We start from the raw sequence: 18,517 nt of genomic DNA on the forward strand, positions 1-18,517 counted from the left end.
TGGTAAAATATATGGCTGAAGAAAAATTACATAAATAAAGATATTCAGATGCTTATTCCACCTCATTAAATTTTATATTCTGTTTCTAGCTTAAGAGAGAAGATTGAGGCGATCTGGTGCCTAGTTCAAAATTAACTTAACCCAAACAATAGTGCTATAATTTAAAATTTCATATGAAACAGTACATTTTGACAGATGAAGAATTTTGATGAACAAATCCAGCAGTCTGTGAGAAAATTTAATAACAGAAAAGGTGTCTCCAGGTGAACTTTCAAACCCTTCAAGCCATCCTACTATGAAAATACAGAATTCTCTATCAACATTCAGTAGTATATTAGGTTTGAATACTAAAACAAATATTTGAACTTTTAACAGAAGTATCTACCCTCACATTTCAGATCACACTTTCTAGTTAAGACGCAGTGTTCTTTGTGTAGGATATGTGTTACAGCTCTGATCAGAGGATACAACCACTCAAGAACAGTCTTCTCTCTGGTCACAGGCTCTAGAAAAGGGAACTGGAAGGATGGAGTAATGGAGACTGCAGGGAGGCTGTGCACAAATAGTGCATCATGCCTTTAAATTCCAAGCACATTTCAAAATGAGTGGATTAAACAGCAGGATTAGCAACCTCAGAGGATGTCAGACTCAGAAGTACTCCTGCAAGCCAGTCAAAATGCTTACCGTAAACTTTGTAGATATGAGGTTCAAAATTACCTCCATTAGCCTAATTTTAATAGCATGTATTTGCTTTTATTATTAACTTTTCATGCAACAAATTAAGCTTGCCCAGTTAGATGTATTCCAATATATTTTATTGTGTTTAGCTTTGTTTTAAGGTGTGACACATCTTTATTTCAATCACAGTGCAAGTTGAATGCTATCTACCATTCCTACCCTTTCTCTCCTCCTCACAACTCCAATCTTCTTACATTATGTGAACAAGAGCTTTGGGGATAGATTTGTCAAATAGCGACTTGTTTTTTTAAAAGGTTTTTATTTTCAATACCATCTTATTAATAAGAGCATTTTTCTTTTTGCAGTACTTTCCATTTTAAGTGTTTGAGTAATGAGCTACTTACCCCTAGCGAACTACCAACGGGCAGACAATTAGAAAGAATCAAGAACTAAATTACTACATATGCTTTTCACAGTTATCCACACTACTAATTATCCACCAGTTCTAAGTCAAGCAATTGAAACCTTAAATGATAGCAAGTAGCTGAAAGTGGGAAAAAAATAACAAAACCCAACAGGTCTCTTAACAATTGTTTTTCAAGCAAAGACAAACCATTATGAACCAATTAAGTATTATGGCAACATTTTTTCTTCAATTTAATTGACATTTTGCCTTTCCACTCAATTTGAGTACGTACTGTGCAAGTCACATGGTTATTTTTGTATTCTTGTATATCTATAAGCATGCAAGTTGATACTTCAACTCTTTTACCTAAAGGAAATTCAAGACGTTTCCATGTCCACATTATTTAATGGCATGTTAAACCTTGTAAACACAGTATAGTTCAGTTGAGCACCTATGTAAGCAGCTCTGTGTCTAGGGAAGTATGTGTTCAAATAATTATCTTGTAGTTCAAATGAAGAATAAAATACACACTATTTGAATTTGGAGGAAAAAAAATTGGAAATTGCCAAAAAATACCATCTGTATTATAAAAACTTCAAGGTGACAGCTATGCAATCTAATAAGTAATCTGAACAAATTACTTTACAATTACTTAATACAGCAAGACAAATGATGGTTACACTACTTCAAATTTAACACAAAAACACATATGTCCTTTTCTTCATGGTGAATTTAACATCTCTAAATATCTGTTACATAAAATATAATGAGTTTATACAGCTGCAATGAAAGTAAATTTTGCTGGTCATTTTCCATGACACGTCAGAAGGACAATATAAATTCTGTTGGTTTAATCTACAGGAGCCTGAATGGCATCAGAATTGAATGACCTCAAAATTCAGCATGCTTATAGTTTTTTATCTCCACATGAACAGTCAGACGGACATTTTTCCAAATGTCAGCAGATGGCACAGGCAGCGTGGGAACGCAGACTTTGTCACTGTGTGCTGCCTGCCTGACCTGCAAAGGGAAGACTCATTCCTGCACGCCTCAGAAACACGGAGCTTGCTTTTAGAAAACCCTCCCCTTGAAAGAAGCAAGTCCAACTGCAGAAACTGCTCCACAGCTCAGGAATGCTGAACAGAGCTGCTGTGTGTCCTTCAGAACTAAGCTGTTATCACACTTAGGATAATTCAGGAAAATTAGAATCTTATGAGCATAACAGAATATTATTTTTGCTTTATGCTCCATAATTGCTGGTTTTTCTGAGTATTTCTAAGGCTGTTCTGTATCTGAGAACCGTGACCCTTTTTCTGACCTCACAACATACCATTACCTCAAATAACAGAATAATAAATCCCACAATCGGCACCACATAAAGGGCCTCTATTTTTAGTACCATGAATTTGTCCACCACATTAAAGCATATTTTAACAAAAAAAGTTTGCATTTGCAGCAGCATATGTTTTCAGCTGTGGTACTGATGATCACCTCTAGCACTGACCAAAGAGGATATGTTAATGTTTTGCTCAGTTACAGTAAAGGCAATAACACTTCTGTCAGTTGCTTTTTTTTCCCTTCTTCAAAAGAGAATGTACTCCTAATTGAACTTGATACTGAAAGGTGAAGCTGTTCACTGGCCTCACTTTCGACAGAATTAATGGTTATTTAAAAAAAAATTATAAGGTGGTAGTAGAAGAAGTTACTACACAAAAGAACACAAACAAGAATGAGAATATAATCTGCCTTTTTTTTTTTAACAAATACACCTCCTTACTTTACAGGAGGTGGAAGCTGATTTTTAGAAGGCACAGACTCTTCTAACATATGCCATGCCATTACCTCAAACTGGAGACAGCTGTTAGAGTTTCTCCCAGTAAATATCACTGCTGACAATTGCACCACCCTGTTTGACTCTCAGACCATTCATAACCTGAGCATCACTAGTCACTTTCTCTGTGTGCTCTTACTAAACTATGCGTAAACCTTACACTATTCCTTCTCATAGCACCTCTTTAAAAAGCATGATTGACTGTACTGTAGAGAAAAATGCATTTGCTGTAATATCTAATGCCTTCAGACACCTGCAAAGATCATCTGTGTCAGCTCCCCCTCTGACCAGCTCTTGCCTCTCACAGCCCCAGCTCTCTCACAGCCCCTTCTCAGTCAATGCAAGCAGAAGTCACTTCTCTACATTTTCAAGGCCCTGCAGTGCCATGCACTGAACACACCATCCTTCATTCGGTACATTCACATTTACAACAGCCTCCGGGCACAAAGCTGTCAACAAAAATAGCTTTTCTCTCACTAACCCATGATATCATCCAATGTCCAGTTACTAGAATTTTCTGTGACTATTAGCAAAACTATTTTAAATCTTCCTTCAAACTATCTTTCACCATAATGTCATAAAAAAGTCATCAGCAAGGCTGTGTGATTTCCCGAGGCTACTCTCCAGCCTAATAACTGGCAATCCTCTCGTGGATCAATACCCGTCTCATAACTTGCTTTATACTCAAATTCTGAGGGGTTTGGAGCTGGAACTGTCTTCTTGTTACACAGCAACAGATACACTCATGTATGGCTCACCATGGTTCCAAAATCAAACTGACAAGAAAAATAAGCACATAAAACATTCCCTACAACCAAAAACAGTCAACATAAGGCAGTGGAGCTACACTATGGAAAATTAAAGCAATTCAAGTAATGCTGTTAGGTTTTATGACATAATTTATATTAAACTAAAAAAGCCCTTTCTTGAAGAGGAAAATAGCCACAGAATACCAGTCTTACATTAAGAGTGCACCAGGAAAAAAACAATCCTGATGCATATGTCAGAAGCTACTTATCTGCGAGAAATAGAAAAAAGTAATCTCTTGTTTTTCAGCAGGGTATGTTGCCCTGGATATCTTTTGATATATCTGCTTATTACCTAAGATGTACTCAATAGCACACATCAGCAGGAGCAACACATGAAAAAATCACCTGCCAAAAGCAGGTAGAGAGGAAAGTAATTTTTTCCCTTTTGAATGCCAGATAACCAGATAATGACAGCCTGAATGTAAGACAAAAATCAGACTACTTCATATAACAATAATAAAGTATTTTCAGTGGACTGCATATTTTGTTTGCTGTTATAAAAATCTTCAAAACCATTAAGACTGAAACCTCTTAAATAATCAATAAAAAGTTGCAAGCTGCAAACAAGTCTGTAACTCCTTTTCTTTAAAGGTTATGTTCTGGCTGAGGATGTGGCCATTGTTGATACCTCTAAGAGAGGGAGGTAGACAAGGATTTGGTATGTTTTTAAGGTATTGGATGCATTTTAATTAGACTTTAATTAAAAATCATAATTAATGGTGATTCTGACACCTTTCCCAGATATTTATTTTTACTGGCAAGAAGCAGTCATATTAAGACATGGCAATAGCTTTAAATGTTCAGCTGTGAGAAGAGCCAGACTAATACGCTGACAGTTAGATGTTTGATCCTTTTAATTGCATTTTTTTTTAAAAATCTACTTAAATCTTCAAATTAAGTAACCTGTGTCCAATTGCCTATTAAATCACTCCATAAATTAAAGAAGAAAGTATGTAAGAGAGCGAGAATCATATTTTACAACCTGTTTTAATAATAATAAAAGCTCAGTAAAACTACAAGAACAACACCAAATATTATTTCAATCTTTAAGGAAACCCTGAAGGAATAAACCAACACAAACAAGGAAATAATGCCAAACCTGCATGCTGATTGTTTTGCAGGGCATGGCAGAAGTAGTTATGCGTACATCTGGACAAGCCTGTCATCTGTCACATTCTCAGTTTCATCACAGCCTGGGCCAGTGCCAGAACAATGCAGGCAGCCACACCGCCAGGCAGATGGGGCACATGTTGTTGAAAGACAACCTTCCCTGGTCAGTGTTAGCAGGCAAGCTCAAGCCCTCATAATCTCATCCTAAGAAAAATCTAATTTACATTTCAGAAAAAGGTCTAGTCTTGAGATTCAAACATGATAATTAAATCAGAGAGTATTATTTTAAAACAGAAGGGAGAATATTTTAGAACTAATCCTGTGGGTTTTAAAAAAGCACAATTCATATTTTTAACTCTAAATAGTGTATCCAATTTCTCTACCTATATTGTACAACTCTGTGTTCAAAGTTCAAACCTTAGAAAAGATAGATACATATATGAACACTGTCATCCCTACTCTTTGAGATAGAACGAATTGAGATACAGATGTAATTGGTTGCTCTTACTTAAAATTGAACCTGAAAGAGCAAAAATCCCCTTTTGAAATGAGGTACAATCACAGAGGTACATGAGGAAACTTCATAACAGCTGCTTGGCAATGACTGACTTTACGCAGAGCTAGTTCTTCTTATTAGCTTGGCACAGAATTAAAGAGCTTGGGAAGGGGTAGGGGAGCAAAGGGGAAGAACGAAGCATGCTAAGAAGGAAGTATTGCAGACAGGTTAGCACCATAGCCATATAACACAACAGAAAGCTAAATTTGTTAGGAATAGGACTGCCACAATTGAATAGAGCAGATCATCATATTTTTCTCCTTTATTTACTGAAGTTCACAGAACGGTGACTCTTCATGGAAGCATTTACTGCTGCAAACTAGAATTTCACATGAAGTATTTTCCTAATCACCTCATCCAAACAAACACCAAATGAAAAAAGCCAGTAATTCCAACCAGGTTAGGATTATGAGTACCAAATGTTATTATATGAAAAAAGAAAAAAATGCATAGGCAAATTGCAAGATTCATAGCTTTGAAATATTTTACCACAAATGTTAGTGAGGTTGAAAAAAATGCACTTAAATGTCAGTTTGATAAAAGCCAAAAGAACATTTTCCACATGTGTTTGCATTTAGGCATATTGAAACAAGATGGAAGAAGTAACAGTCATTCAAATGTAAGGTTAAAACATCAGCTCTTAAGATCATGATTTAAAGAAATTTCTCAAAGTTGGTTTGTTTTTTTTTTTTTTCAGCAGAGGCAAATTTATGCAAGTGTTCTTGAAAAGCCCCCCCTTATTCCAGATTATCTGGATGTCTTCCTCCACATTATCTCAAAATATATACATGATTACACTCAGAAGTATCAGTCACAAGGCCAGTTTTTCTGCTGATATTCTATAATGGTGTAGGAAAATGAAAACAAACAACCCAACCCCAAACAAACCCCACAACCCCCCCCACTCTATACCACTAGATAATTAAAGAGCACATTTCTGATTCTGTCTCTAAACACTACAAATACATACACTATAGATGTACAGAGCACCTTTTCAAGCCTTAAAATTTGTGTATAATATATAACTACTATAACATCCCTCCCTCTATTAAATTTCTATTCAAAATATTTTAAGAAGTTTCATATAAGGGCAGTAATCAAAACCACTATTAACAAAGAAATTCTGTCAGTTCAATAATTCCCTACAACTGCATGCTTTCCTCCCACTGTCTTTTTGAAGGAAGATCTTCCAAAACAAGAGCCAAGACTCAAACATTTTGTTGATACATCTAGGGATTTTCACCATAGAGTTTGATGCAAAACACCGTAGCAAGAAACAGCTCTCTGCCCTTATGCATAGCCAATAAGAATCAAAAGGCATTGCAGGCAGGGAAGAGAATGTAGCATTTACCTTCTTCATCCTTGAATGCACCAAGTCTATTCTGGAGCACTAAGGAACATGGTCATTTCCTTTGTTATTTCTCAGCGCCATTACATTTACACTTGTTCCTGATGTTCCCAGTATACATCTGGCAGCTTGTGTGCAAGAATACTACCACTAAAAAAACTATGGCATTTTCTGTTTGCTTCTCAGAAGTAGCATGGGAAGAATACATGCTTTATGAGACCTACCAGTAAATTTCTCATGTCCAAATTTACTTGCTAACTAAAAACAGTGAAAGGGAAAATTGTTTATCGTCTTACAAAGTAGTGAACTTAATCCTTTTATCATCACCATCTTTGATCTACAATAAAAATGCAGGAACAAAAGTAACACTAACTGGTTTTGAAAGTAAGACTAGATTTCCAAAATTAAAAGCAAATTAGAGATCATAATCCTAATTATGCAGCAAATATAAGAGACTGCAATAGATGTTTCCCACTTGGCACAGCAGAGACCAGGTGTTAACTGTCAATAAACCTTTAGTGAATGCTAATTGAAACTGCTGTTTCACAAGCATCAACTTACTCCAGCTCACATCAAAGTGAAAATTTGTTTAACTTAATAAGTATTTGCCAAGAATATTTTAATATGAAGAGTATTTAGTCATCAAGAGGTCTTAGATCATATCTTTACTACAATTTGGATTATCTAAAGCTCTAGTACAAATCATATTAAACTGGAATGAACTGACAAGAAAACTCCACAAAAAATCCATAGGCACACTCACACATGGTAGACAGAAATGTTTTACTATAGAAATTTTATAGTTTGTACTTTAATCTGTAAATACATAAAAATTGTAAAAAATGTGTTAGGTGCAAAGTTTGGGTTCCAATTTAGAGCCAAAAAGATATTAGAAAGTTTTGCAGAGCTGTTTCAAAACCAAATTATAAACTAATTGTTCCCATGCATCACTCAGATTAATAAACATTCAATCTAAGTAATATTCTCTATTAGCACAAAATCCAACATAATGGTAACAGTCGTTAACCAGAACCTAAGCCAATTTTTTTTTGCATTGCAGTAATATAGATGGTTCATGTCAATGCAACTCCACTGCTGAAAGACCTATTTTTCTTCAACCCTTGTGCTATTTTAAATTCTTTAAATTGGTAGACAGTTGGCACATTTAAACCAGGAAAACATTAAAAATAGATATGAATATAAGAAGACAGTATGCATCCACTCCAAGCTCTTATTAACGTGCAGTGAACTGTAATAGTTTTCCTCATGAACAAATGATGAGTGCAGAAAACCCTGCTTTGAGCACAACCATCAGTAAATACCAAGAGGTATTTCGTGTTTAGTTCTCTTTATCCTCCCTGTTTCTCAGTACAACTCTATCTTCAATATACATTAAGACAGTCACCTACTGATAGTAGGAAAAAACTTGCATGCTATTGAAGTTAAACTGACTCTGATATTCACACAAGCTTATTTATAGGTTTCTCAACTGTTTTGATCCAACACTCCTGTCCACAGTGTAGATATTTGCCAAATTTCTAAAATGTCAAATAATTTATCTTAACTAACCCAGTCCAAGCATTGTGAGTTAATTAGGAGCAGCACACACTGGTAATATCAGAATCACTACACTGAATTGGTTTAAACAATTTTGTAGAGTGATCACAGCAATATGAGAAGCTGAGTTAAAACAGTACACATTGAATGGTCAACACCTGCTAATAAGGCAAAAATATTTATCTCAGTAAGGTAAGAGAAAGTATTCCTTTTTATCTCAGTACTTCATTTATAAATCAAGGGCAAACCCAAACAGCTTAATAATCAATAGAGAGTAAAAATTATTAGCTCTAAAGGAAATATCCTTTCACCACCAAAAAAGAAAGGAGTCTTCAGGTGTGTAAACTGCTTTACAGGAGGAAGATGCCTAAACAAAATGAGACATGTATAGATGGTAAATGGCATTAGAAGTACCAAAGGTGACAAAACACTTGATACTCAAGGTATTCTTTAAAACATTCCATTATAGAAGAGCGCTTGGGAGTCTTTTTTATCTTGTCTTTCAACAGTTTGCCCTAAATACTTGCTTTTTTTTTAAACAAATGATTCATCTGCACTACCGAAGTCTGAAATTTCAATAACACAAAAACAAAGCAACCAGATCAACAGCTTTGATTAGTTACTCTTACTTTAAGTTTTTTACTTGAGTGTTGATATTGTCATCTCCAAAACAAAGCCTCCCATGCTACATCAACACAAAACCTTGAAACCTTGAGGGAAGAAGTTGAAGGAGAGACTACAAATTGCACACAGAAAAGTAAAAAAAAAATTAAATACAGTCTTCAGTAGGGAGAAAAGCAGAGATGCTGGTTAATCCTTAAAATAATACATAATGTTCATGAATTTGGAGTTCTCTCAAAGATGCAAGCTTTTTGTAGTGCTCCTCTACTTAGGAATCTTTTCAGGAGATTCCTCTAGAACTAGGGAACACATTTAAATTTTAGAAAGTCTATGATGTTCTCAATTAGGAAGCAACTATATTTTCCTCTCTATCTCTAAAATGTGACTGTTTTCAATTAAACTTCTTCCTCAAAAATGTTTCACTATTATACCATTAGCAAAACTTACTTCCTAAGTTTTCCCGTTTTTGAGGCTTTCATATACATGATAATACAAAAATAATAATAATAGTGAGTGCATGCTTATTCTTACAGGGAGATTAGTCTCCATTTCAGCACATTTTCTAGTTGAAGTTTTAGTTACTTGACAGAGTATCTCCTGCAGAGATTAGCCTATTATTATTTGCTACAAACCCTCTCTGAAAGCAAGCCCATTTTCTCCAGATGACTCATTAACAAGCACGACAGAATGAAGTGTTCCAGCCTGAAATGCCAACAGCTAAAAATAACTCATCCCACAGCCTATGACAACTCAGTCCGTCTCTTCACTCCACAGGCACCATCTCAGAGGGTCACCTTTTGGGGGGGAATTAGCATATGCAATGAACGGGGGAGGGCAGGGCAAGGCACGGGGTCACCAACCTAACCAAACAAAGAAAGAAAATCACAAGTTACAGCAAAGCTACAAGGAGATAGTACTGCATAAGTCATTTTGAAAATCAGTGTTCCAAACAGCACTTAAAAGACTAATTTCACAGCAGCACAACAATTAATGGACTGAAAGGAAAAATACAAATATTTGACACAAATAAGAGAACTCTGTGTTTTCCTCTGAAAAAAGTAATTTTGACTTTCCCTGTCTGCATGTACCCTGCCACTGCAACACTAACAAGACATGTTTGGTGACATCCTGTGTAACTTTTCATGCTTTTATTAAGAAGCTTATGGTCAGCTGTCATGTTGCACAGAATTCCACCACCCCTTTTGCTGAACAGTATTTCTAAAAAAACAGCATTTTGTCACAGGAGATGGGCATTAAAGAATTTTCCTCCACTCCCAAGAAGGCTGCAATGAAAGAGAAAGAAACTTACCTTTAGGCCTGCAAAAAAAATTAATCTCTCTTTATGAAGTACAGAAATACATTATGGACCTTGAAATCATAGACTAGCTTAAGTTAGAGAAAACCTTTAAAGGTCAACTAGTTCAAGTGCAATAAGTAAAGTATCTTTACCTGGAACAGGTTGCTCAGAGCCCCATCCAACCTCACCATGAATGTATTGAAGGATGGGGCCCTTCTCCTCACCCCTTCCAACAGGTGTGTGTCTTTCCAGTGCTGGGGACCCCAGAGCAGGATGCAGCACTCCAGGTGAGGTCTCACAAGGGCAGAATGCCTTCCCCCTTCCCTTGACCTGCTGGCCATGCTGCTTTTGAGGCAGCCCAGGATGCTGTTGGCTGCCTGGGCTGAGTGCCCACCATGGCTGGCTCATGCTCAGCTTGCTCTTTGCTCATGACCACAAGTCATCCTTGGCAGGGCTGCTCTCAGCCCCTTCACACCCCAGCCTGATTGAGAGCAGGGGCTGCCCTGAGCCAGGTGCAGGACCCTGCTTGTATTGGGAACTGCTGAAGCTCATCAGGCTCACATGGGCCCAGTTCTTGACACAACAAATCCCACCTGGGAACTCAGCAGCCAGTGAAAGTTAATTTCTTTGTCAGGAAAGCCACTGAAACAAACACCTGTGCATAACTACCTGGTAATTAACTGCTTCACAGTTACCACGAATTTGATAACAACATTTTCTTCACAAACTAATTCTTAAGAAAAGATTGAAAAAAATTGAGTTTAATGGAGAAAAGAAATATCTAGAAACAATATGGACAGCTTAACAATGACTCTTCAACAACACATACTTAGAAATGCTTGCTGTATTTCACAGCCCTTCTCTGTAGCCTCAAATACTAGTAATTAAGCCTTTGAACTGACTGGATGTGACCATAGCTCCATTGTTACATAAAATCAAGCAAAGGAACCTGAGCCACTTCAGTTGTTTTAAGCAGCCTTGGTCACCATGGCACACTGCTTTATTATTGAGAATACTTGGTGTATTACACTAATGTTAGTGTGGCTGAACTGCTTGCTAAACCACAATTGCTCTTATGCCCAAGGTGGCTGGTGTTTGCCACACTACAGCAACAGTACCCAATTCAAACACATTTCAAAATGTAGTTTTTGCTGGCCTTGTGAGACAATCCACAAGGGAGCATTATTGAGTAGAGAGCTTAAAGATAGTGTCACTACCTGTACATGGTGGGTGACTCCCCTGTAACCTTGAATACACCACTCTGTTCACAGGCAAAGTCAATCTTTTTCTAGCAGTGTAGCATAGGAAGAATGTCTCAAATTGCGCAAAACTATTTCCCTCTCCAATGTTTATTCATTAATTCTACAAAAATAGTAAAAATATAAAAGCCTCCCTACAAACACTTTCTAACATTAGAGAATAGTAAAAAAGGAAGTTGAAGAAACAAACATTCTCTCTCTAGGTTAGAATGACTGAAGGTTTTCTGCAGAGAAATTATTTGTATCAAGACCATGTACGAGTCAGTAGCAATGGAAACATATAAAAAACCCAAGCTGAACAGATGTAACTTACATTTTCTCACTTTGTATGCCATGTAATCTTTCAAGTACGAATTTAAACCAAGGTGAATTAATACCAACAATTAAACCAATTTTATCTATTTTATTGAAATTCTTAAAAATCAGGCTTTTAAAAATATGTTCTTAACAGGTTGTAGTGAAAGTCACAGTCAAGTAATAAATTCAAAATGAGTCTTCAGTTTTAACAAATAGTTTGATATCATGGTGAACTCTAATTTGTTTGCTTTTCCTAGGGAGTAGGAACAAAGCAGCTTTGAATCACAAACAATGCCCTGCAGTCAGTAAAACTCATGAGGTATTAATTTACAGTTTCATCTGTGATCAGTTAAACTGAATGTGAAATCTTAAACATCTTTTAAAAAAACACCACAAATAGCTCAATAAGATTTTTTTCAACAGTGCTTTAACAAAAACCATACATTATTAACTACTATTGTCAAAACAGAGCCAAATGCAAGTTGTATTTAAAGCCTGCATTCTAGTAACTAAACGATTGTGAAAAATGTTATCCTTCAATAATATCTAAGAAGTTGATACAGAGGTAACCAATACAGTCTTCAAAAATCACTTTACTGACTTTTAACTCATACAAGCATAAGTAATATTAAAAATGAAAAACCCCAATTCTCAGAAAGTATGTGTATGTGCATATATATAAAATACATTGTATGTATGAGTGCATGCATTTAGATCACAAGTCAAACCCTTGGAAGAGAAAAAAGAATCATGTGTGAAAATTGGAAAAGTTACGCAGAAGACCAGAAATTAATTTTCCAGGAGATTCTTCAAATCTGCTGTACAGGAACCTGCACAATTGTCAGTCTCTCTCTTTTCATTCATATGCACATATTCCATCTTCTACAGTGTATGATGCTCTGTGCACAAGGACATCTTGTCTTTTCAGGGTCACCTTCCATTTCATACTGTGATCTGAACAGTTCTACATAAAAATAGTGTATGATCATATTGTCAAAGACCACTGGCATGGAGATACCACTTGTTATGAAGACTAAAGAATTTAAGACAATCACACTGCTGACAGCTACTGTCACCTTAGTGGAGAAGGCAATAACTGCCTGTATAAATGGGGATGGTCAGTTTCGGTGTAGAACAAGGCAAATTACTTCAAATCACTTTCAGAGATAATGAGGAGGCACATCCACACTGAATACTCCCAAAAACAAACCCTTGTGTGTCATATACAATCATCACGCTGTTACTGGAACTGATATTAACCATGCATTTGTTAACTTGAGAAAGAACAAGTACATCCACAAAATGAAAATATAAGATATTGCTAGACAAAAATACAGAAAAAGAAAATAAGTCTTAGTCATGATATTTTTTGTTCCTGAACAGGCAGAATCCCAAAAAAGTATTTATTCAAATCCTTTTGTTTGCAAACATGCATGTTATCCATAACAGCAGGCCTGAGGATAGCAACCATTATCCATGTGTTCTCTTTATTCCTGTTTTTGAGTAATGGCTTCCAAAATATTTTTCCCAACCTAATTGTCTTCCTGCTTTTTTTTCCAGCAAAGATACATAAGAACATATTATACTGTCCTCTGAGCAAGAAAATTTAACCTTGTTTATTATTCAATTTCATTCCTACCTAGTATTTTATGAAATAGCTGTTCAACTCCTTTAATCCCCTTCAACTATTTCTGAGAAGCACAGAGGTTTTTTAAGTGATCTCATCTGCAGACTTTGTTTTGTTAGCTAGGCTGTCTCTTCTATTTGGAAGAATTTTCTATTTGTCTGGTTAATGTCTTCATTTGGTAGCACTTTTGGAAACCATATTAGCTCTGTGTGGCCTTTTACTGTTCAAGGTAAATGCACCCTGCAACTCAAACTTTTAGAGAGTCTCCAGGCAGATTTCAGTCATTCCTAGGCCCTACACAAGGAGAAGGAAAAGAGAATGTGCAGACAGCTCCTTGCACATGTCTGTATCACTGGTAAGTGCAGTAGATAGCTTAAACTCCTATGAAGAGTTATATATGGATAAAGCCTTTAAAAGTCTGAGTAGAATTTACACATTTAATTTATAACTAATCATTTCAATAACATTAGAAGTGAGACAACTGCCTCTATTAGATAATTAGGTATAACATTCAGAACAAGCACCATGATCTGCTTAAATCTATTATATTATCAGTGGTTTCAGCTTGTAACAATAATCTGTTCACAAAGAACTAGTTTCAGTTATACCTCCCTCAGGAAAAATTAAATCTTCTATAACACATTATTGATAAGAAAGTATTTATGTACACTGTTTGGCCTAGTAACTTCCTTTATTTTCCCCTACTTGAATGCACCAATTTTTTGGTTAATACAGTAAATCTGTTGTATTAAATCTGAACCTGATTAATGATGCACTGTATCAAGCTAAGTAGAATTCAATTAGTGTATAATTGATTAGTGTGTAATTGGAGCAGAGCTCTAGATTTACCAACATTAATTAGGACAGCTTATTACAGATAATTTATGTTATCATAATATAAAACAGAAAATAGAAGTACTTGGTTTATCAAGAAAGCTTAACTTAAGATCAGGTGGACATCCTCACAGATTAGAGAGCATACAAACTAATGCCTGCAGAGTTCTTCAAGACACGTAAATCATAACAAGCTGAGTCTTTTAAAGAAAGTTAAATTGCTGATTAACCTTTTACCCTGGATTTCCTAAGCAATTAGACTGTTCATACTAATTTACTATAATAGACCATTCTAACAGAAGAGGGTACATCTCGAAAGCTGCTACAATTAAACATCAGATCCTTTCAGTCAGTACACAATATTGCCAGACTGAGAACAGAAGGATGATTACTACTATCAAAAATTAAAACCAAACCAAAATCCACCCCAAAAAACCCAAACCACCTTGCAGGTTATAGTGTACAAAGCATATGCTTTGATTAAAGCAGCAGAGGGAAATCAGCAGCAGCAACTCAGCTACTAGACCTCATCCATATTTGCTTAAAGCTCCTGCGGATGGTAACTCCAGTCTAGACACAGGGAAGAACCACACATTCCCCTGAGTCCACTGCCACAGTAATTATGTTCATTATCTTGCATGCTAACAACAAAGATATAATAATCTACCAGTGAATAATTCATACATTGTCAGGTCCCTCTATGATGTTCATTACTAATGGCACTACTCACAGCACAAGTTAGAATGCAATTTTTTTAAAGATGCATTTACTATATTAAAAAAATTTTGAAGTCTTCTTTACCTTCTTGGCAATTTAGCACCCAGTAAAAATATGGGTGTTTTAAAATAATTTTATTATATATTTAAATTAATATCAAGCAAGAAAAGTGAAACAACCAGTTGGTAACTTCACAGATAAAAGTTAAAAAAATACTTTAAGAAGTAAGACCTTAACATTTTTTATTTTAATTTAACACCAAAAGAAGACTCAAAAAGCTTCAAGAACAATCAATGGTTCTCTCCCAATGCTCTCTTCATTCATGACCAAAATTAAAACATCTTACCACTGTTTTTATCTAAATAAAGTATTTTTGTCTAAATACTTGCTCTCTTTATCAAAGAATCTAAACAAACATCAAATTTAAGAGCATACATCAACATAACTGACCTACTGGCCCGCTATAATCAATAATTACAGCATTTGTTCATTATTAAAACTAAATTCAATCTCTACACCTACTACTTTGCCTCCCATTTCCACTTGCATTTATCAATTTCTTTTATTGTATCTGCTGAACTTTGCTTGGAAAAGTTAAAATTAGTGCATCTTGATCTTTTTTCAAAAACTGTTTCAGGTTTAGAACTGCCATAACTTGTCTTACAACCCACACATAGAACTGAATTCCCTGAGACAATGTACTTAGCTTCAATAACCCCAACGCAGTAAGGTACAAAATGCCCCTCTTCATTTTTTTCTAACTCCTGCTCTCAAATTCTGTACTAGCCCCTCCAAAATATTGTTATAGGCTAACAGATAGTCTAACTACATTTACTCTCACAGCTTAGCACCAGTGCTGCTCTCTGCATATACAAGATATTAAGTCTATAGTGAAACACAAGAGGAATAACCACAATTGATCATAATGTTCTGATTTAGTTTTTGCACACTTGGGAAAATCCATTCACATTAAACAAACACAAAATCAGTTTTCTGTTGAAGACAATAATGAATTAGCCGATGTCAAAAACATGACTTTGGCAAAATCAAACACCAAAATGATGAAACTAATATGAAATTAATTCAAAGCATATGCATCAGCAGTACCCTTCAGCAATAAAATATTTAGCATACATAATTGGTTCTCAGGCTCCCCTTGCACATTTCTATGACCATTAACAGAGGATGCCAGGTAGCCCAGCCCTAGGAAACTTCTGGCTTCAGTAAGGCACATCACTAACTAGGACACAAGCCCCCTGTAACAAAGGGCACCTTCACAAACCTGGGTCTATGCTTGGCAGCATTAAGAATCTAAGACAAATAAGAAAAAGCTCAATATGCAGACATTCAAATTCAGTTGTACAAAAAAACATTTAAAGTTTAAGAACACCCTGTTGATCAGAGGTCACAACTTACATGAATGAATGAATGAATAAATGAGTGTACTTCTTGCCATTAAGTAATCCAAAGTAACAGAATTAACTGCCTCAAGTAGTTAAAATTTTTCCATAACATAAGAGTATTTTCCAATGTCACCTACACTTGGTAATCCACTATTTAAGTTGCTTGAAGACTGTTATACTCCACATCTGTGCAATTTCACTTTCTTTCATTCAAAACACAGCGTACATTTCCTCATGGCCTACCTGTATTTGCTGGCTCCACAAACTAGCCACAGCATTAACAGTTTACCCAGAATATTACTACCAATTGTAAAGGTTTAGAAACAAAAAGAGTTCAAATTTTACTTTCACACGCTTCCCCCCAACTGTTGCTTCATGGGCTAATTTCAGTATCTGACATCTTTTCAAACTTTCCAGTATACTTAACTTCCTAATTTTCCTAATCAGCATTTTCTGAATCTAATATGCTAGCGTACCATTTTCACTTATTACACAGGAAAAGCCTTTTGTTTTGAAGGTTTTATTAAACAGACATAATGCTTGCCAACCAAATCTTCAAAGCATACTGAAAAAGGAAAGGAAAGAAATGCAATGGTAAAAGATGTGATGGTATGTGGAAACACATTTTAACAAGAACTTCAGAAATATTGAAGTATGTTTGATTTTTAATAGGTTACAATGAAATTATTCCCTGAACAAACTGTGATAGCCCTTTTATTTCTTTTCCAGCACTGCTGTCACTCCATTATCTACTTTATTATACAAGTACTCATGCTCCAGTTGGTCTCTAAATAAATCACCCTCATGTAAGTAAGAGAAACTAGTTCCATTCTTAAATTATGAAATTTAGATCAATTTTCTGGCACTTTAAATCAATGTAACTAATGGTCCAATTTCAAATCAATTTGATGCATGTAATTTACAATAAGCATGCACATCTTTCCTCTGAAAGGCTAACAAATGAATTTTACAACGACCACACCATGACTATGAGAGGAATTCAAACAAGTTAAGAATGCTCAGCTATAAAGTTTAAGAAAAACACCCTAAACAAACCAACAAGAAGACACAAGCCTCTTCCTCCAAACCTTGGAAATTTAGCGCATGGGCAGCACATAACAGGTCGAAGTACTGCTCTTCACCACAGTGACCCAAATGTACTGTCTGTACTATCCAGCCCCTCTCATCCACAGAAGTCAGTCATTTTTTTCATGCCTGGTCTATTGACAATTTGAGACACACTGGTACTTTTTCCAGAAATTTAAGAAGAGAACTGATTTCTCTCTCTCTCTCTCTCAGTCACCAGTGATACAATAACAATACTCAACAGAAATCCCAGTTCACTGATAACTCACGATCTGGTAACCATAGAAAAAACCCAAAACTATTACAGGCTGAGGAACAGTCATCAAAACAATTAAAATCCTATACATTAGAGAATCAAGCTACAGTCTAGATGCTCAAGTCTAACCTCAAAACCAAAGCCACAAAATAAATCCCAAAGAAACAGCTCAGTAGTCTATCAGTTCAAGAAAACTGATGATTTAACAGGCTTCAAAGCAAATAACAAGAAAAAGAAAATAAAAATTAAACCTCAGAGAGGACAGTAGATGCATCTTCTATAAAGTTCCTCCTCCCTTCTGTCAAAACTCAAACCACTTTCTCTCATTTATGTCAAGAATCAGAGGTGGCAACTGCCAAACAATGCTGCTTGTATCACTCACTACCTGGATGGTGCAAAAGCACAACAATTCCATGTCTTTCTTTTGCTACTTCCAACAATTTTTTCTATGTTCTATTGTTATTTAATATCTGTGAACTTTGTTTTACTGAATTGATTTTTCAAGCAGCAATTATTCTGACATCTTAGTATTGCAACTGAAATTAAAAATAGAAATTATACAAAAAAATTCTACAAGTGATGTTAGTCTCTATTAAAACAGTTCATGCTAAGCCTAAATTTAGAACTTAACTTGAACTGCAAAAAGAGGAACCAACTAGTCCAGAACCAGTTCCTGTAGAGCTAACTTTTTACAAAATCTTAATGTATGAAAACACCCATAAGCTAACAAACAAGCATTATTAACATCCAGTAAATGCATTCCAGTCCAGTCCTGATTTCTGTATTTTCCTTAAATCCAACATTGGTAGTTATTCTTTTCCAAGA

The 18,517-nt window shown here is 35.6% G+C and overlaps 1 protein-coding gene across 3 annotated transcripts in view; it reads right to left on the reverse strand.

The window, feature by feature from the left end:
* ADK (adenosine kinase) overlaps nucleotides 1–18,517 on the reverse strand; it is a 266,929-nt gene that overhangs the window by 195,415 nt on the left and 52,997 nt on the right. The gene's annotated exons all lie outside the window — the stretch shown is intronic.

Source organism: Passer domesticus, chromosome 8 (genome assembly GCF_036417665.1).
Source record: "Passer domesticus isolate bPasDom1 chromosome 8, bPasDom1.hap1, whole genome shotgun sequence".
NCBI classification, from domain to species: Eukaryota; Metazoa; Chordata; class Aves; order Passeriformes; family Passeridae; genus Passer; species Passer domesticus.